The 19394-nt window shown below is 41.6% G+C and overlaps 1 long non-coding RNA gene across 1 annotated transcript in view; it reads left to right on the top strand.

The window, feature by feature from the left end:
• LOC149270170 (uncharacterized) overlaps window positions 1-13183 on the top strand; it is a 120683-nt gene extending 107500 nt beyond the window's left edge. The window contains exon 4 of the long non-coding RNA XR_016268512.1: window positions 12979-13183. This is a non-coding gene — a long non-coding RNA (uncharacterized LOC149270170). The remainder of the gene's footprint in view (window positions 1-12978) is intronic.
• The last annotated feature ends 6211 nt before the right edge of the window (window positions 13184-19394 follow it).

Genomic DNA, 19394 nt, shown 5'->3' with positions numbered 1-19394 from the left:
AGATATCCTGATAGTGAAGAGGTCGCTGATGAAGGAATCTTCTGATATTAATGAAGGGACGTCCTGAAACCGGAGAGATATTATATGAAGACATCTTATGATACTGAAGAAGTCTCCGATGAAGGGAACTCCTTATGTTAATGAGGGGATCTAATGATGGCGCTAAAGGAATCTAAAGAAACTGAGGGGTATCCTAATGAAAGAACTCGCCAATATGGAAGAGATTTCCTGATACTAAAATGGAACTGAACGGTATACCTAATAAAGGGATCTGCTGATATTGATGAAAGGATCTCCGAATACTAATGAAGGGATCTCCTTATACTGAAGAGATATCTTGATGATATGGGATCTGGAAATGGTGGGATCTCGTGACACTGAACGATTTACCTGGTACTGAAGGAAACTCCTGATACAGAAGGGTTCTTCTGATGCTGAAAAGATTTCCTAACTCCTATCACCTACGTGTGAGAATGCTTCACAGGAATCCGCTTCCGCTCACGAGCCATCTTCTTTGTCTCCCTCTTAGGCCTCTTCTCTGATGCAATGACGCTGTCAATCTTGATGTGTTTCGACTTGACCAATAGCTGCCTCCACTTGGTGTGTGAGCCCCCACTTGGCTGTCAGCCAGTGCTGCATGCAGTCGTTACTTCTGCTGCATATGAACTGCTGCGCCCAGGGATAACGTCGATGGCTACATCATCAGCAAAGTGTTTGTGTCTGTGTCTCGTAAATTCAAAGCAATTGCTTACAAATCACTCGAAAATTGCCATCGAAGCTGATAAAACGTCGCGCATGTCGTGCATTAAGTGCAACTGCTCCAGAACTTCTCTAGACAGCAGCGACATCAGTTAAGTACAGCGCGAAGGACATCCGAAAAGGATAACTTCAACACGAACAGACTGACAAAGAGAGGGAGAGAGAGCGAGAGGGAGAGCGAGGTAGCTGCATCTAACCCGCTTTGACATTGACATTCGATATTATCTCGCGCAAACGATCAGAAATTGAAAAGGAGTTTTCATTTTTTTTAAAGGACTTTTACAAATCGAGCGACTGGGTTCGAATTCATAAGCGTGCACGAGCTTATCTAAACGCACTTTGTCACAGCTTATCAACATCTCTCGACGGTCGGCGAGGGTGGCTGCGCTGTGTGCACGGTGCGGCGGGTGGTTGGGGGCAAGGGGATGCTCGGCAGAGATAAAAAAAACAACAAAAATACACAACAGCGCAGTGATTAAAGCAATTTACAGATTGAATGCGAACTCTCAGCCACGCCTCAGCGCACGCTGCACAAAACTTCAATAACTTTAAACTGCTGAGCTGCACTGCAATTGCTGGATAAAGAAATAACTAAGGGCACTTGAATTGACAGTGAATGACGAGCAAATACCCTCACCTAGATAACATATATGCATACGAAGCTGTAAAAGAGATCTATATAATAAAGTTTAGCTTATTTTTTGTAATAATAGAATAGATTTGGTTGGGTCTGAAGACTGTATTTTGTATTAAAGTTAAAATATAATTCAATCTAATTTTAAAACTTACACGACTCACTCAAAAAGTCACCTCTGATATCCATTTTTATCGATTATTTTTGGGGACCTAACAAAATTATGGATAATTTGAAAGAAACTTGAATTACATGTGAATAAGGAGCGACAACACTTTAGTCTCTAATAAAAACAATATTTATCGATGTCATGGACGTATATAGAAAGACTATCGATTATTAAAAGCTACATGAGAGGAGTTACTACATTTTAGATTCCGTCTCTTTAGCTTTTGACATTAACCTAGGGACAAACCGACTGTGTGTCTGTCGGCTCCTTGGCTCTCCACATCTATATATGCTCATCAGAGAAATATAGGATATACTTTATGGATTCAGCTGCGTCTTCCTCTGCCTGCTGTATATTACGTTTGCACGCTGCCTGTTACACGCTAGCACACAAAATTTATATGCCCAACTTGGTTCATTTTTGATGGGTAACAACAACAGTAACAGCCACGCCAACATTATCATCTACGATGGCAGCCTTCGACAGTTAGCGCTGCGTGTTGGGGGTGGCGGGTGAATGAGACAACAGACAACGGAGAACAGACAACGGAGCACAGAGCACAGAGCGAGCGTCAGGGCTGTACGATATAGTAAAAGTCTTATGAAATGCAACCATTTGGAAAATCCAGCCAATACTTTTATTGTTATTGCTTCATGTAGCGGGCCAGCAGAGCTGAGCAGGAGGCGGGGCGCCAGTCGGAGGCGGGTGAGCCCTTGTCGGGGTCTTAACTGGCATATGGAGTACATATGCTGCCACTTTGAAGGCACTTTTGTCAGCCTTTTTAACAATTTGCAGTTTCGATTTTGCACGCTCTTCAAAATTTATGTTTATATCGCCGCTTCGCTGGCCACATACACACACACACACACACCCACACATATTTCATACTCTCTGGTCGAGTGCAGCAAATCGCTGCACTCACTGCATATCTTCCTTCCTTCTTTTGCAGGGGAAAAGATAATAATTGTAGCGCAATAAAAGTCAATCAACATCAATTTCAATTAGCAGCAACTGGCTAGAAGAAGAAGAAGAAGAGCAGCAAATCAGTTACAAACTCTGAGCAGACAGAGAAATGAGCTCTGCGGCTCCAGCCAAAACATTCAAATGTTGCCATCAAATATATATACTATATAAATATATATATGTATATATGTACTCCTTAGCAAACATCATGCTGCTTCAGCTCCTGCTCCTGCTCCTGCTACTCCTGCTGCAGTCAGACTCGACTTCCAACAGCGTCTGCAAATTCATCCGAATCAACATTCACTTCAAATTGTTCGCTCAACCTGGGCAAAAAAGTAAAACAACGAAAAGGAAAACGAACTGCTATTGATTTAAGTTCCAGCAAATGTCAACAAATACAGCTCGATAACAGGACCAAGTGAATTTGTATGTAATTTATTAAAGTTCAATACATTTAAGCGCATTTTCGTATTGCTAAATTGAAAATTCTTGTACAAAGAATTTTGTGAAACAGGCCAAGACTGTTGCCTATGGGGCGTAACTGACTGGACGATACTCGTTTGGTTTGGTCAAAATGTATATATAATCTGCTTGGAGTTGCCTTAATGGGCGTGGCGTAGACTTATCCTACGATTTAGTCAACTTTTTATAGAGCTCTCTCAGTTAATATTACGAATAATCTGAGAATATCCTCAACTACTCTGTAAATACCAGAGCAATCTCCAGCTGGCAGTCAGGCCGGAGAAGGGCCAGCACAGAAAGCCAATATACTCTCTTGACTTGCCTCACGTTCATACAACAACAGCACTCGGAATGGGCCAACAGGCTGTGAGCCTCGCCAGGCAACACAATCAGGAGTTTTGCTGATTGTTTATTTTGTGACATATGCGAGCGTTGAGATGCAAATTATATGCAAATACAAATTTAAAATTTCAAACTGCGTATTTTTGATTGAGAGAGAGAGAGAGAGAGGGAGAGAGAAAGCGACTGCATGCGTGGGTATCGGCTAATCAAGCAGCAGAGCCACAGCAAAAATGCTCGGCTTAAAAATGAGTATTCAATTGAACTAGGTCGAGGGGGCGGAGGCGTGGGCGTAGGCGGAGGCACAGCTTGAATTATGCCTGCGAGCCAATTGGCATCAGAGAGCAGCTCACAGAGCAAACAGACTCATTTAAATTTAAGCGAAATGAATTGAAGCGATTGCAGTGAGCGAGTGAGCACACCAGACACCACATCAATGGGCATCCCCTTAAGCCCGCCCCCTGTTGCCGGGGAGTTTATTATTACGCCTAGAGCAAGAAGCCAGAACGAACTTCAGCTAATAGCAATTTGGGTAAAAATCTACGGAAATGAAGCAATGAGAAAAACAATTCCGCACACAGCTAATCAAAAAGTTATTTGATTATACAGCTATTAGTCGAGTTTTAGTGTTTGAAGTTGTATATATAAACTTTAAATATTTATAACTAAAATGGATTATGAATTGCTCAATATAAAAATACAAGTTCTAATGTTAATACAGACAGACGCTCACACAGCTCTCTTCGTTCCAGCCAAGAATACAAATATCTCTATCATATCTCTTATATGATATCATACATCATATCTAATTTGCAATCGTGCTTTCTATCTATTATAGAACCCGATGAGTCTAAGCACCACAAACTGTTCAATTTTTATAGACACTTCGTGCCATCATTTGCTGCCCCCCGTTGGGTTCCGTGTTTAGGTAAACCGCAGCACAAAAACTCACCACTTGGCAGTTTTTGAATGCTTTCGCCTGGCTCATTATGATGTAAAAACCAATTTGCCGACAGCGGCACAGATGGCAGCAAATGCCAATGAGAGATCTGTGATATTCGTCATTAGCATGGAGAGTTTTCGGGCTCTGGGGAGTTTTCAGATTTCGAACTGTGACAAAAATTACAATAAAATAAAGTGAAACACATTTAAAATGCGATGCTATGATGAGATACAACTAATTTAGTGTATGGGAGATGGATTATCTGAGCAGAGCAACATTGAAAGAATTGAAGATGTTGCGGGAGAGGAAAGATGGTAAAATCTTTGTTAATGGAGAGCTGCTATTAGTGAAGAGGGATAGAAATAGAGCGATATGTCACAGAAGGCGGAGTACGACCTATCCTTAGCTAAATAGAATGGAGGAAAAACTTTGTTGCTTAGGAGTTCCAACTGCCAAGTTGTTCTATGAGAGAATCTACAGAACAAAAGAACAGATCAGAATGGATTGACTTAAATATGAAACATGGAAACTTATTTAGACTGCAAAGAAAATGTGAAACGATTCCTTGCTGCTCCTCTGATGCTTCCTCTAAACAATGCATTGTTTGGCGGCATAAAGTCTAAAATTTTTTGGTGAAATATTAAAAAAAAAATTTTATTTCTCAGTTGTTAATACTCCAATTAGATGGAAAACAATTTTTATATATTTTAGAGGTCAATTCATTATTTGTGGGAAGGCCTTAAAGTCAGTTGATCTGTTGAAACTTTTAAGTATAAAAATTGGCAAGAAAAATTTTCTGCGGTTTGCAAGTGCTCAAATTATTATTGTATTCATTTAAACTTATAAGACCTATATAGAAAAGCAAAGGTGAAGGTATTTGTAATCTATTTTGTACAATACATGTGCATAAATATTTATTTTGTTCTTTTTGTCCAGCTTTATTGCTAATTGTATTTTTATCAAAAAATCTAACAATTAACAATAACAATTAATACAATAAAAAAAATATTAGGCTTCTAGCTTTATTTTTAGACTTTATGCCGCCAAAATCGACAAATCGCCCACAGTGCAATGCAGAATTGCTGATAATTTAATAATATGTACTATTGCTTAATTATTGACTTGATTGATGGAAATGCCATGTTAGACCTAAATTACTTCAACATCACACATTCATAAAAAGCAAAAGTAATTCCTTAAGAGATGCAAACAAACATACACACACATACACACACACATATGTTGCTCTGCCTATGGCTGGCTTTTCGGGCGTAATTGAGCTGCGCTCATTAGGCCATAATGTGTCCATGTAAATGGGCATCATCGGCCTCATTTATGGCCAAGTTCGAGCCGAAGCAACTGATTATAGACAACAAACATGGAAATGCAATTAACGGGTTAATGTCAACACGAAATGACCGTCGACAGTTGTTGTTGTTGCTGATGTTGTTGTTGTTGTTATTCGACTGCCGCTTGCAACAGCCGAATTTGATGGCACCGAAATAAAACACCTGAGCTGACCGTCTGACCCGACGCTCTGCAATTCTAGCGCGCATATGATGCGGATGTCGTTGTCGTTAGGCAATGCTCACTGTAATGGGCACACAAATGCAAATATATGTTTACGGAGTTATTTAATTAACAAGTCGTTAGATGGGAACAATGCGTTGACGGCGGCTTTTGGTCATTTCGCTTGCTAATTGCATTGCAACCTGTGGCGCACAGCAGCAACAAAAAAATAATGGAGAACAATAACAACAACAGCAGCAACAACTACCAGCTACCAACTACCAACTACAAGCAACAACAATAACAATAGCAAACTATAGCAAACGATTTGGCACAAACGCAATCACTAATTATAAACACTTTTCTGCCTCACAGACAGCTCGCTGCGGCAGCGTGTTGCATAGTAAATTGGTTTGCCTTTGTTTTCCCAACTGCCACAGACTCGCTGTGCCTGTGTTGGTGTCTGTGTGTGTGTGTTTGTGGGTGGGTGGGTCGTTGCGTGGCCTGCTGCATAACGGAATTATGTTGCAACAGCATAGATGCGGTTTTGCTGCATAACTACCACTGCCACTACCTCGCTCTCTATCGCTCTGCCTTCCCCCCTCCCTCTCACCCACTCACTCTGTCTCATCTTTGCTCTGCGGCTATTGCCACAGCCAACCATTGCTGGCAGCTCTGATTTTCTAATTAGACAAAGTTCGCAGACCATTTTCGGTGGCCACCAACGCGCGTTCAGGCAATTTACGCATTTCAGCTGCCTCACCTGCCTGACTCACCTGAATCACTTACAAAAGTGAAAAAGAAAATATTTTACATAAAACATGTAAAGAGTGCTGCAAGGCAGACTTGATGTACGTGTAGTTACCCTATGTATGTTTTCTATATATGCTTTATATCTGCAGATCATACTTTAATCAGAACTCTACCGAACTTCTTTATGTTTTAGACTGACTCTCCTCATTCACAATATATATTGTATAGGTAAGCGGATATCATTTTCACCAATTCACAATCAACCTTAAATGGACAAATCTTAAACTATTTTGAAATCTTTAATATGTCAACATAATATCTTTGATTATTCAGATAAAAAATTTTATACATATGTATATCAAGCTCTTAAAAAGTTTTAGATATGCGCAGCTAACTAAATTTTTTTATTCATTCATAGGACTTAGTAAAAGTTATCGATGAAACAAACTAAATCTGCATATGTGCGTATATGATAAAGCAAAGAGAGCTGTAACAACTTAACAGTTAGACAGTTAGACAGATTCAACCGATAAGCCGAGGGACGGCCAGATGAATGGACAGCCGCATGCACAGCTGAAATTTAACTCCGCTGTTGCTTCGTCTCAAGAAATCATATACTTTGGGGCTTTGGGCACGCCCTCCTCCTGCCAGACACAATATACCCTGCCTAGCCATTCGCACTCCCAACGGATTTTGGGATATAAGAAAATTGTTATATTCGTTATGACGAATGCTGACGACAAGTATCTTTATGACTGGGGCTACATTTTGCGGAATATTTGGGCAGCATTAGGTTGCCCCAGCATTACTTGGACTACACATATTTCGGCAGCTCGCATAGGCAACGTCTGCTGCCTCCTGCCTGCTGCCTCCTTCGCTCAAGCCACAAACTACGCATAATAAATTCAGGCAGCTCAGTGAGCTATATCCCCACAGATCTTGGCGAAAATTGCGATGCGCACGGAAAAAGGTGCGAAAAACAGGCCGCAAATGCAGATACGTTTACCTCTGTGTGTGAGTATATATGTATGTATTTTACATACACACAGGTGTGCGAGTGAGTGTGTAAGATACAAGCCACAGGATAAGTGAAGGTGCAAAACGATGGAGCGTGAGTCCGGGGTAATCTCAGGCGATTGGTGGGCGAGTAGGCGAGGCAGTGGAAAAATTGCGTTGAGTTGTAAATGCCACGCAGGGATTTACGTTTTCATTACGTTTCTTAAAAAGAAGTCCGACCTGGCTGCCCACCCCCACGTGTGTGTGTTTGTATTGGTAAATTGCTGTCTGTTGTGTTTCGTGTGTAATTTATGTTGCTTATTGTCTGCCGGCCAAAGAGTAGGTCGACTGCTTAACAGCACCGCCTCCATTCGCTGTAGTGGTTCATAAGCGCTGCGATCCTTTGTGACAGCCTTTGGGCACAGCTGCAGCAGTCCAGGACATTGGCTACCCGTTCAAGGACTCAGCGCCCATGCAGAAATTAAATTTAATCGCTCCTCCGCAAGAGACAGAGATGTCGAGAGAGTGAAGCAGAGAGAGAGAAAGTGAGAGATGGAGAGAGGGGGAGTGCGAGTTGTAGAGGCAGGTAGAGGCGGTGCCTACTCGCCTCTCATAAGCACGTGGCGTCCTTCTCTCGAGTGGGTAATAAAAAGTCCCAAGTTTTTCGCTGTTGCTGCTTGTTAATGTGGCACTTGTGCTGCGCTGTAGCTGTTAGCTGTTGCCGTAGCAGTTAGCTGTTGGCTGTTGGCTGTTAGCTGTTAGCTGTTGCCCGCACTGGCTCTAAGTGGGAACTTCATCATCGCGGACGCCGCGCCTCAAGTTGCAATCTCAAGCTACCATAATTGTATTCAACAAGCTGTCGTCGCTTCAGATTCTTTTCCTTCTTCATTTTTTCCTTTTACCTGGCTAGCGTACAATTTTTTCATTTTGAAACCCGTAAACATAAGCCGGCTTCCTTCTGACCCCCAACCACGCTGATACCTTATGAAAATTAGAAAATTTATTAGCTGACTTTCTTCATTTTCGGCCCTGCTTAAGATATTTATTTAATGTACTTGAATTTTAATTTTCTTTCCCCTGATTTACAGCCCGCCCCAAGCCAAGTGACATTATAATGTGGCACATTGATCAGATCCCCGATTGGGGCCAGAGAGAAGATGGGAGAGAAATCAAATTAAATTCATTCGCTTGTCTAACCTTAACTTTTATATGAAAGCTAAGCTCAACTCTCTGTCTCATTGTCCCTAATCATGCTGTTCATTGACTGGCATATAGATGTTCAGATAGAGAATCAATTTATTAATTTGGTTGGAAATGCAATAATTACATGCCTACACAGGCGCCGTTTCCGAGGCATTACTCACAGCGGTTTCCCTTGATTTTGCATGCAACATGTTGGCATGTCATGTCTGGGTCGTCCCAGCATCAGCAACAACAACAGCTACAACAACAACAACAACAACGAGACGAAGATGAAGACAACGATGACGAGGACGACGACATGTGAATGTTAACTATAACTGAGACACATTCCTGCATGTACATGTGTCCTAAGGTTGGCTTGTTGAACACTTGATGAGATATTAAGATTATGTTAATGAGTTAATTAACTCACAGAGGCAAACAGCAGCAGCCAACAGCGAGACATATACTAGAATGGAAGCCTATTCGAAATGGGGCGTGGGTGGGCACTGCTTGCTATTTGACGATAATTGAAGTTAGTATTAATTTATAATGATGAATAATCAATGATGAATCATAAGTAATAGAGAAAGCATGATGAATGGTGAGTAGTCAGTAATGACTCAGCAGTAATGAGTAATGAGTAATGAGTAATAAGTAATGAGTAATGAGTAATGAGTAATGAGTAATGAGTAATGAGTAATGAGTAATGAGTAATGAGTAATGAGTAATGAGTAATGAGTAATGAGAAATGAGTAATGAGTAATGAGTAATGAGTAATGAGTAATGAGTAATGAGTAATGAGTAATGAGTAATGAGTAATGAGTAATGAGTATGAGGTAATGAGTAATGAGTAATGAGTAATGCGTAATGAGTAATGAGGTAATGAGTAATGAGTAATGAGTAATGAGTAATGAGTAATGAGTACTGACTCATGATTACTGAGTTGCGTAATGCGTCTGCGTCCTGCTCCGGTATGGTCATGTCCTGCGTACTGAGTCTGAGTCCGCGTCCTGGTATGCGTCTGCGTATGCGTCATGCGTCCTGAGTAATGAGTAATGCGAGTATGATCTGCGTTGAGTAATGAGTAATGAGTAATAAGTAATGAATAATGAGTATTTATCAATAAATAGTAAGCACTGAGCATTGAATAATGATAATGAATAGTATTAAAGTCCTAGCTAATACAAAACATGAAGCTCGGCCTCAGGCAGCTTTAATATGATTGCGTTCGAGTTGGCTGCAAATGATTTCAACTTGATCGATTGTGTATTTGTCAAACTGATTTATAGAGTGTTTCGATTTGATGGCGCGGAAATCTGTGCACACACACCTCACTCAGCCAGACACACACACACACTGACACACGCACACAGGTGGAGATAACCAAAAACACACACAAATGGACCCGCATCGAGTAATGATATGCAAATAGCATGCGCTTTTCAGTGGCAATCGCACATGTGTCTCCCTCTCTCTCTCTCACTCGCCCCCTCTCTTTGTCTCTCTCTCTCTCTGTTTTTGCAGTCACCAAAATCCCCAGAAAACCTCATTTCAATCTCAGCTGAGCTCGCTCTGAGCTGTGCCGCAGTCAGGTCTGATGAAACCAGATGCCGACAATCAGACGAGTGTTCGTACAGTGTGTCACATAAGTATGTGCGCACTCGCACTGACTTCATACCCCAACACCAGCAGCAGCAGCAGCAGCAGCTGAGGCTCGATGTAACACTGCAGATAACCAAAGTCATTATTGTGTATAACGCACACACACACGCACACCTTTTTTGGCAATAGTCTCTGCTCGTTCACCTGGCTGGAGATTGAATTTAAAGCTGTGCCAAATCAAACGCAATTTGTTTTGCTTGGCAGTCAAGCGCAGTTGAGTGCTTAAACGAATGTTGCTATTTTTAATATTTTACACATTCTGAGCCAATTCCCTATATTTGTTGAGGTCAATTTTAAATTATACACTTCCGCTTCCCTGCGCCAAGTGTTCGCTCGATTGACGCCGTTGCCGTTGCCTTTGCCGTTGCCGGGGGAGCGACTTGACTGCCAAGTTCTTTCTTTCCTCCCTCACTGTGTAAATATTGAAATCGATTCAGTTTTCTCTCGTTTCTCAGATCCAGGTGCAGCCCGTCTGCCGAGATGTTCTGGCCAAGAGCAGCAGACGGCCAGGCCGAGACCGGGACAGGGGCGGCTTTCGTGGTTTCATCTCCTTGTTGTATGCTTCATGTTTGTGCCTAGTTGTTGTTGTCGTTCGCTCTCGCTCTCGCTCTTGCTCTCGCTCTGGCTCTGGCTGTAGCTGTTTATGCAAGTGGATTACGGTGTTTGGGCTCTGATTATAAATCATCTTTATAATCCGTAAATCGTGTTTGGTTAACATAATGGAATAAATTTATTTTATTTATTACAGCTGTAAGTTTTAATAAGATTTCCAGCTCTGACTTCATGCTGCCTGCCCGTGTGGCCAAGTGAGCTTTAAAGGCAGCCGCGAATGCAATGCCCATTGCCCCTCGCTGTCCATTGCCTCGTTGCCCATTGCGCTCTGACATTGCTCCGGCAATTATTGTAAATTGCTCAGTGTCATTTACACGCTTTCCACGCATTTTCACGCTACACATTTTCGGCTGCTTCGTTGCCAATGCCTTAAGCGGCTCGCTCCCCCCCTCTCTCTCTCTCTCTCTCTCTCTCTCTCTATCTCTTTTGCTCTGACTTGCCTGTTGTCTGCTGCATTGTTCTGTTTCCGCTGCCTCTGCTGCTGCTTCTTCTTCATCTTCTTCTGGCCTCTCAAGTGTCCCCTTACGGCCGCTGCGTTCACCAACCTGCCCACAAAATGGCAGAGCCACAGCCACATTGCCTCATTGCCTCACTGCAGCTCATTAAACGCATGCACAGCAAATTGCAAATATATATAAAGCACGACAGAGAGAGGCGGATAGTTGTGTAGGGGGCGTGGCAGACAAGGCCATAACTGCGGGCCAAAGTTGTTCACGCCACTTGCCATCGCCTCAGCTGCTATGCACAGTTTTCCTTTTTGTAATACTCTTTAAGAATAAGCTACTCCTGCTGCTGCTCCTGCTCCTGCCACTGCTGCTGCTCCTGCTGCTCTAAATTGTGTTAAGTCTGTGTTTGCCAATATATTAACACTTTAATGCCATATGCCTGCACTTTAAAGGTGATAATGTTACCTGGAATAGCTACCTCCAGCTACTAGACGCAGCCAATGTGTGCTTAAGCGGCGCTTGGTAAACCATTTCGCCTCAAATGTGAACTTAAAGTAAGCTCTTACCTCTCATTAGCTTAAGGATAACGACTCTTCTTCTTATACTCTTCTATGTATACGCATGGCCTGCCGAGTATAGATGTTTCCGTGTCATTATGTCAAGGAGTTACGGAATAAGTGGAGGTGTAAAAATTAACTTCTTTAAATGTAAGATTGATCAGAATGAGAATACCAGTGGATCAAACTATTTTCAGTTCGACCTTCTGTCGCTCTGTCTGTCGTTTTATCCGCCCTTCTCTCTGTCCATTTCTCTCGTACCCATTCTTCCGACCATCCATCTGTCCGTCCGAGCGTCCGTCCGTCCATCTACCGTCTATTTTTCCGCCTCTTCTGCCGTCTATTCTTCCTTTTATTCTTCAGCCTCTTCTTCCGTCTATTCTTCCGCCTTTTCTGCCGTCTATTCTTCCATCTAGTCTTAAGCCTCTTCTTCCGTCTATTCTTCCATCTACCCGTTCTTCTGACTATATGACCGACTGTCCGTACATTCGTCCGTCTGCCATTTTGCATGAGTACAAAGCTTGATATAAATTGATGTAAGCCATTGATTCAAGAATGTTTAATATAGATTATTCAACTAGAAGCAAAGTTCAATCGACATCTGTGTCGCATATTAGAGAAACCTTAGGCAGCATCAGACAGGCTCACAGACAACTCCAGTTCTCCCATATGATTCACAGTATCATTCAGTCACTTTTCACCGATTAGTGCACTCTTAATTTCTCTCTCTCTCTCTCCCTCACACTCTCTGCTGTCTGTCCATTCCCATATATAAAGTCCCAAATGTAGTCGAGTCTCCTTAATTTGCTAACGGACAATTAAGAATATGCACTCACATATGGTTTGTAAGCCAACAAGTTTCAAAAGAACTGCAGTTAGCCGAGCTGGAAAGTAGAAGACCACTTGCCACAAAATGCTGACGTTGATTATATCAAAAAGCCCCCGAAAAAAGCGTATGTAAAAAGAGTAAATATATATATATATTTTAGCTAACTTTGGATGGATGCTCTGTGGGTGCTCCACATACGCCCCGTTGCCTGGGCCAATTTATGGCTCTGTATTTGTCTGGATAGCATTTGGATTTTGAGCGCAATTTACCAGCAAATTAAAGCGCACTTTCACACACTGAAGCACTCACCCACACACACACACACACAGACACATGTGGACCTAGCTAGCATATGGCTAGCCCCTTCCGATACCCTGTGAAGTTAGAGCAAATGAGGGATTTCATTTGGTATGTATTTATATAAAATCAGATAAAAGTAAACTTTTACGAGTCTTTACTCAAAGTATTACACTAGGAATAGGGCGAATGGCAGCTCACGTTTAGTACAGGGTATCTGCCCGTCGATCACTGATGCAGTTCGCTGCGCTGCTGCTTGCTTTCAAATTGAAAAAGTTTTTGGCTTTTCCCGCTAAAAGTTATGTTGTGTGTGTTTCTATGCAATTTATTGAGAGACTACGCTCGCATTGACGCATATTGAGGAGAGCCCGCCGCTGCGGCACTGATTTATACGCTCCTTAGCTGCAGCGAGGCTCTCGAATAAATATGAACCGCACACTCACACACGCGCAAGGGCCAAGGGGACGGGTCGCGGCGAGTCGAGGCACTCTAATATCATATTTTCACTTTGAGTGTGTGCGAAACTAATTAAAAAGTATTTAATATCCGTAAACATGGCCAAAATAAAGTCTACTATGGCGAGTGCCAAAAAAAGAATAACTTTAAGCGGAATGGTGGGCAGTGAACGACTAGGAGATGCCCTGGACACCGCATATCGTTGAGTCTATCAGCACAGTTTATGGGAATGCCTAAATGAGCTCATGTGAGTTGTTCTTATTGTTGTTGACTGATATCTAGTAAGCGAGCTAGCCTGATTAAGCTTGACTTTGATGAATCTTGTAGGGCAGACATATAAGACATATAAGACATATAAGACATATGAGACATATGAGACATACAAGACATATAAAACATATGAGACATATAAGATATATAAAAGATATGAGACATATGAGACATATAAGATATATAAGACATATAAGACATATGAGACATATAAGATATATAAGACATATGAGACATATGAGACATATAAGACATATGAGACATATGAGACATATGAAACATATAAGACATATGACACATATGAAACATATAAGACATATGAGTCATATAAGACATATAAGAAATATAAGACATATGAGACATATGAGACATATCAGATATGTAAGACATATAAGACATATGAGGCATATATGACATATACTCAATATCTGGACATGAGTTTATAGCTTTATTATTTAGGAGATGTTGAAGGAAGTATCTGAAACGAACTAATAATTTGGAAAAATAAACTACTGACTTACGTTATATAAGAATCCATATCTCATTGTAGTTTTTGAGAACCTCTCATCCCATATCCATGCGGGCTGGAGTAGATGAACTCAGCTCACTAGCTAAGCATTAGCTTTCGTTGCCCTCTCCCGCTTTTGTCCTAAACCGATATACCCTGTTCAGCCGTTTTTAATAGGTTTAGCGTATGAAAACTTTGTCATCGCTGTCATAAAAATGCCGCTATTGCTATATGCTCACTCCCTCTCCCTCTCTCTTTCGCTCTCCCCCTCTCCAACATTCTCTGTGTATGTGTAATGCCAGCAGGCACATCATCAACTAGAGCAATGTGAAACCACTCAGTGATTGTCGTCTCATTGTTGCCCGACTGTCGCTCATGTTGCCAAAAAAAAATAAGAGAAGAAAACTGTTGTTGTCCAGTGGATGGTGTTGGTTGCTCATTAGAAACATTGAAGTTGAAGTTGGCTGCCAAACGGCAGCAGAAGCCATTTGTTTGTCCCACTTTTGGCTCATTTTTCAGCGGAAATGCTTTGTTTTCGCAAAAGTTGAACTTTGCTCTCTGCCCTCTGTTGTGCAGTGCTCTTCGGGCAGTTAAAGGCTTTTCGCACCAGCTACAGCACAATTTGGCACCAAACATCGAATCCGAGTCCGAATCGCGGCTGGCGAGCTTTTAATACTTTTGCTTTGCATATGCAGCAACAATTCCAATATGAAATGCAGCTGGCCAGAGTTCTCTATGCGAAGATGTGCGTGAAGCCACAAATACATACGAAATTGGCATTGGGCAGGCTCGAACTTAGTTTTTGTTGGGGGAGGGGGGATGGAGAGAGAGGAAAAAGTTTTCCCAGCTGAACGGATTGCAGTGCACCAGTGGTGTTTCCAATGTGTAATTGTAAAATGTTTTTCTTTAACCAGCTGCAAGTTTATTATTCTTGAAAAGTGCCCAGAGTGAGCAGCGATTCTCGGACTCGGGCCAGAGGCACTTGGACGGACATTTATCAGAGTGTATCTTTCGATCTAAATTGAATTGAACTAGCACTATTATTGTAAGTTAATATGTGCACTGCTATATGATTATTTATTGGCTGGGAGTGCTTATGATTTGCAATAAACGAAGAGCAGAGGGAAAAGAAAAGAGCAAATATAATAGAAAATAGCACAGGAAGAGCAAATTCCAAATTCAAATGTGTTTATAAAAAAAGGGGTGATTATATATAACTATAGTATAAGTGTATTCATATGATTTGACAATTCCTGAATTCAGGCTTATGTTGAGGTGTCCTCCTATATCTGTCTCAGTCTCGAAAATAGCTGCTTAAATACAATTGTATGAAAAATACAACTCTTGCTACATTAATCGTTGCATTATAGATATGCTGGTTGATCTTATAACTATTTATTATTTAATGGCTGACTCAATTGCGTGCTTTAATATTTAGAATGTTGTCGATAAGTAAAAAAAAACTGCCAAAAATATTGTTATTAGATATAGTAAGGATCTTGCTTGATCAACTCATTTATCAAGAATTCTGCTGCTTTGGTCCGCAGTTATCAAAGAGCGCAACAGCTGAGCCCCGGATCTTACTGAATATTGCCGCAATTAAATAATTATAGTACCTCAAATAACTGCTGAAGTATAATTACATAAAATATGTAGCATCACTCTGGCCTACTCTGACTCTTGACCTACTCACTACATAATTTCAAGTTAACTGTTAACTCAACTGAAACACTCAGCTATCCTACATTACATATAAGCTCTCTCTAGTGTCCATCTTGGGTATTTAGTTTAAATGTTTAGCCGCAAGTCGAAGTCTCGCACTTGAGACCCCCATCAGGTTCGCGTTGAGTGTTTGTTTAATTAGAACGCACTCTTATCGGCAAATCGGCAAATCGTCAAATCAGGAAAAGCTGTGCAATTAAATGGAAATGCACGCGAATGAAGTGAAATTGATATATGTGTATGCAAATTTGAATAAAATAACTGGAATAACAGGCGAGCGTACAGTAAATCTGCGACCGAATGCAAGTATCTCATTAATCCAATTAAGCTAAATTAATTGAAATGCAAATCGACTAATGAGCCCGTTGCAGCGCACATGAATCCGAAGGTCGCAAGGCGACTGTACTTGTCTCTCTCTCTCTCTCTCTCACTCCTTGTGTAGGTGTGTGTGTGTAGTTTGAAGTGCATTAAAATATGTTTTAATGGCATGTCGGGACAAATTAGATGGCTGTGCGACACGCATACGCCGTGTTGTACATTGATGAAGCACTCCGATAAGACATCACGGCCTGCCACACAAATGCCTAGAGCGCCCATTCAGAGTCAGTGGAGCTCGTGCATGAGCGAAGTGGAGCACATTAATGCTCATGTGGAATGACCGCCGCGAGTTGTTAACAAGCTTATGTCCCTTGATTTATATATTGCATATGCGACAGCTGAGGCCACAGCCACAGCCGTAGCCTCAGCCGTAGCCGTAGCCGTAGCCAGAGCCAGAGCCGTAGCCAGCCCGGCGTGCTAAGCGTATTAAAATTCCAATCAATTTATAGACACGGCTCAGCTAGGCATGCAATCAACCACCCATTAGCAGTAGGTAGGCTATCCTTGATTTCTGTTATTATTATTAAGTGTCTGTGGTCACTGAGGACTTTTGATTTGTTTTTAAACCTTTACGGTTACGGTTAATGGGGTATGTTGATTATGTGAAGAGTTATGTAACAAGCAAAAGAAGCTGTAGTATTCCTGATGTGGATAAGAGGCTAAGCTGAGGCTATAAGACAAGTCTGTCTATCTGTTCGCTCACATAACCTCAACGATCTCGAGAACTACAAATGCTAGAGTGTTGAAATTTTGTAGATACGTCCTACAATACAGTAGATTGTATGAAATAAATTCTTTTAATTCTTATTGAATTTGCTTTCCATTAAAAGATTAAAATTGATATTTCGACTAGATTTTTCGTGCAGAACTTGATAAATGTTAGAAGTAGAAATACCAAATAAGGCATATAATGGTTACTGATATAAGGAATAATTTCAAATAATTATAATAATAAAAATCATAGTAAAAAGTAGAGTCCTGCTATAGACACATATGTGCCTGTCATATTAATGCTTTAAAACTGTCATCTTAATCGAACCTCTAGAACCTTACTTCAATCCAGCTATTGCTGGCGAAAGTGCTTAGTAAATTCTGCTTACATATGCATCTGCATACTTTCCCATGCAATCTTGAGTTCACGGTATCTCGTAGTCGAGCACTCCCTGCAACAGCAAATTGTGGAAATTGTGTGTTAATGGCAGGTGCGACATGCGGCTGGCTGGAGGTTATCAATTTTAAATCAACTTCAACTCGGTTAAATATTAACATGTTCCACTTGATTATTTGAGGCAGTTTTACTTGCCCCCCGCATCGACCCCACAACAAGCTCGCATAAGTGTGAGCGGCTTGACCTACTGACTGACTGTCTGTATATCTGCCTGTCTCTCTGCTCGTCCGTCTGTCTGTCAAAGGACGAACTAGGTTAGCTCGGTCTCAACCACAGCCAGGCAGCTCTATGACCCGAACAACTTTCGGATGCGAATCGAAATGCGTGTGGGGCAGTAGTCAAAACAAGCTGTGGGTCAAAAGGGTCTCGTATGATTATTAAATGCGTGCACCGCCTGCCGCCCACCTCAGGCCCGAGAATTTCATAAATGTCAAATACCTAAATTCCTATTGAGCCTCCGCTTCAATCTGTTTATTGTTATGGCAAATTGAATTGCTTTCGGATTGGCATGGAGCAAAAATTTGATATTGGCCCATACTCTGGCTACTTTAAATATACATTTATCTTTCATTGGGCCGACTCTTTGATGCGGTTTGCGATATTAATTAATTAGTTTACAGCTATGGCGTGAACACATCGAAGTTGGCTAATGGGCTTTAATGGGCTTGCTTTGACAGGAGATGTGTGCAGCAGGGTGTGGTAGAAGGACTGGAAATGTCAACAGAATATATCTTAATGACCTTCAACTATAAAGTCGGCATAGGGTCTGTCTGTCCCCTTGCCCGCCTGTTTTCCTTTTATCTGCTTGTTCTTCCATGAAGTATTTGCAGCTAGGCGTGTTTAGCTTCTCTATGGTCCACAAAATCGATAAAAATCTATATCTGATTTTAGCTTATCTCGGAAATCTGAATAACCATCGTAAACAATTTTTACCAATAGATAGCATAAAGATACGAACTAGCTTTGCTTTTGGATTTCCCCAAGAGTTTTCTCAACATTCCAAGGAAAGCATAGCTCGAATTGTTGGGTATCTCGTAGTCAGTTAGTCTAGCATTCACGTCTTGAGCACTCTGACATGATAGACAAAATAGCGAATAAAATATTAGACAATAAAATATTAGTAAGAGTCACAGTTCGAGCTACAGGGTATTTCCTAGTCCATCAGTCAGACGAACAAATCACTCTGACTTGTTATTTGTTTTCAGGACGTACGATTTAATCACATTTGCTACCCACAGCTTTCGCTTTTTGTTGCCAGGCTACATGACTTTGCATTCTGCTCGCTTCGCTTTGACTCTCACCTGGCTACACCTTCAAAGGAAGAATAATGACAGCGAATGCTGGCTCTGATTGTATGCCAATATTTAATTAGGTTAATAAACAGAAACCTTTTCACAGCCGTCATTCGAAATAATCTAATGAAGGTTTTCGCTTTTCATAGCCAAGTCATCGGGAAGGCTTAACGGATTCAGTCGGAGCAGCCTGCTCGAGCTACGCTTGGCTAATAATCGGGCGTATCTCTGGCAGCAGCTGCTAAAATATACAAACAGGTGAACAGAGGACTCTAAGCAGCGGCAGCAGCAGCAACAGCAGCTTGAAGCCGCCATCACACACTGCCATTGTTTCCGCTAAATCCGGCAGGAGATTTATCAGCCGAGATGTCACAGCGAGTGGATATTTATATGCGCTTCGCATGCGCCCGGCTGTTGCAATGGAATGAAAGCTGCGACAACTGATCGCTGGGGCCAGTGGCAGCTTCCTGCCAGCCGCACATACC

Source organism: Drosophila arizonae, chromosome 2 (assembly GCF_054131065.1).
Source record: "Drosophila arizonae isolate 15081-1271.41 chromosome 2, UAZ_ARI_1.0, whole genome shotgun sequence".
NCBI lineage: Eukaryota > Metazoa > Arthropoda > Insecta > Diptera > Drosophilidae > Drosophila > Drosophila arizonae.
Note: the sequence above shows the minus strand (reverse complement) of the source record. Positions and strands in the feature narration are given on the sequence as shown.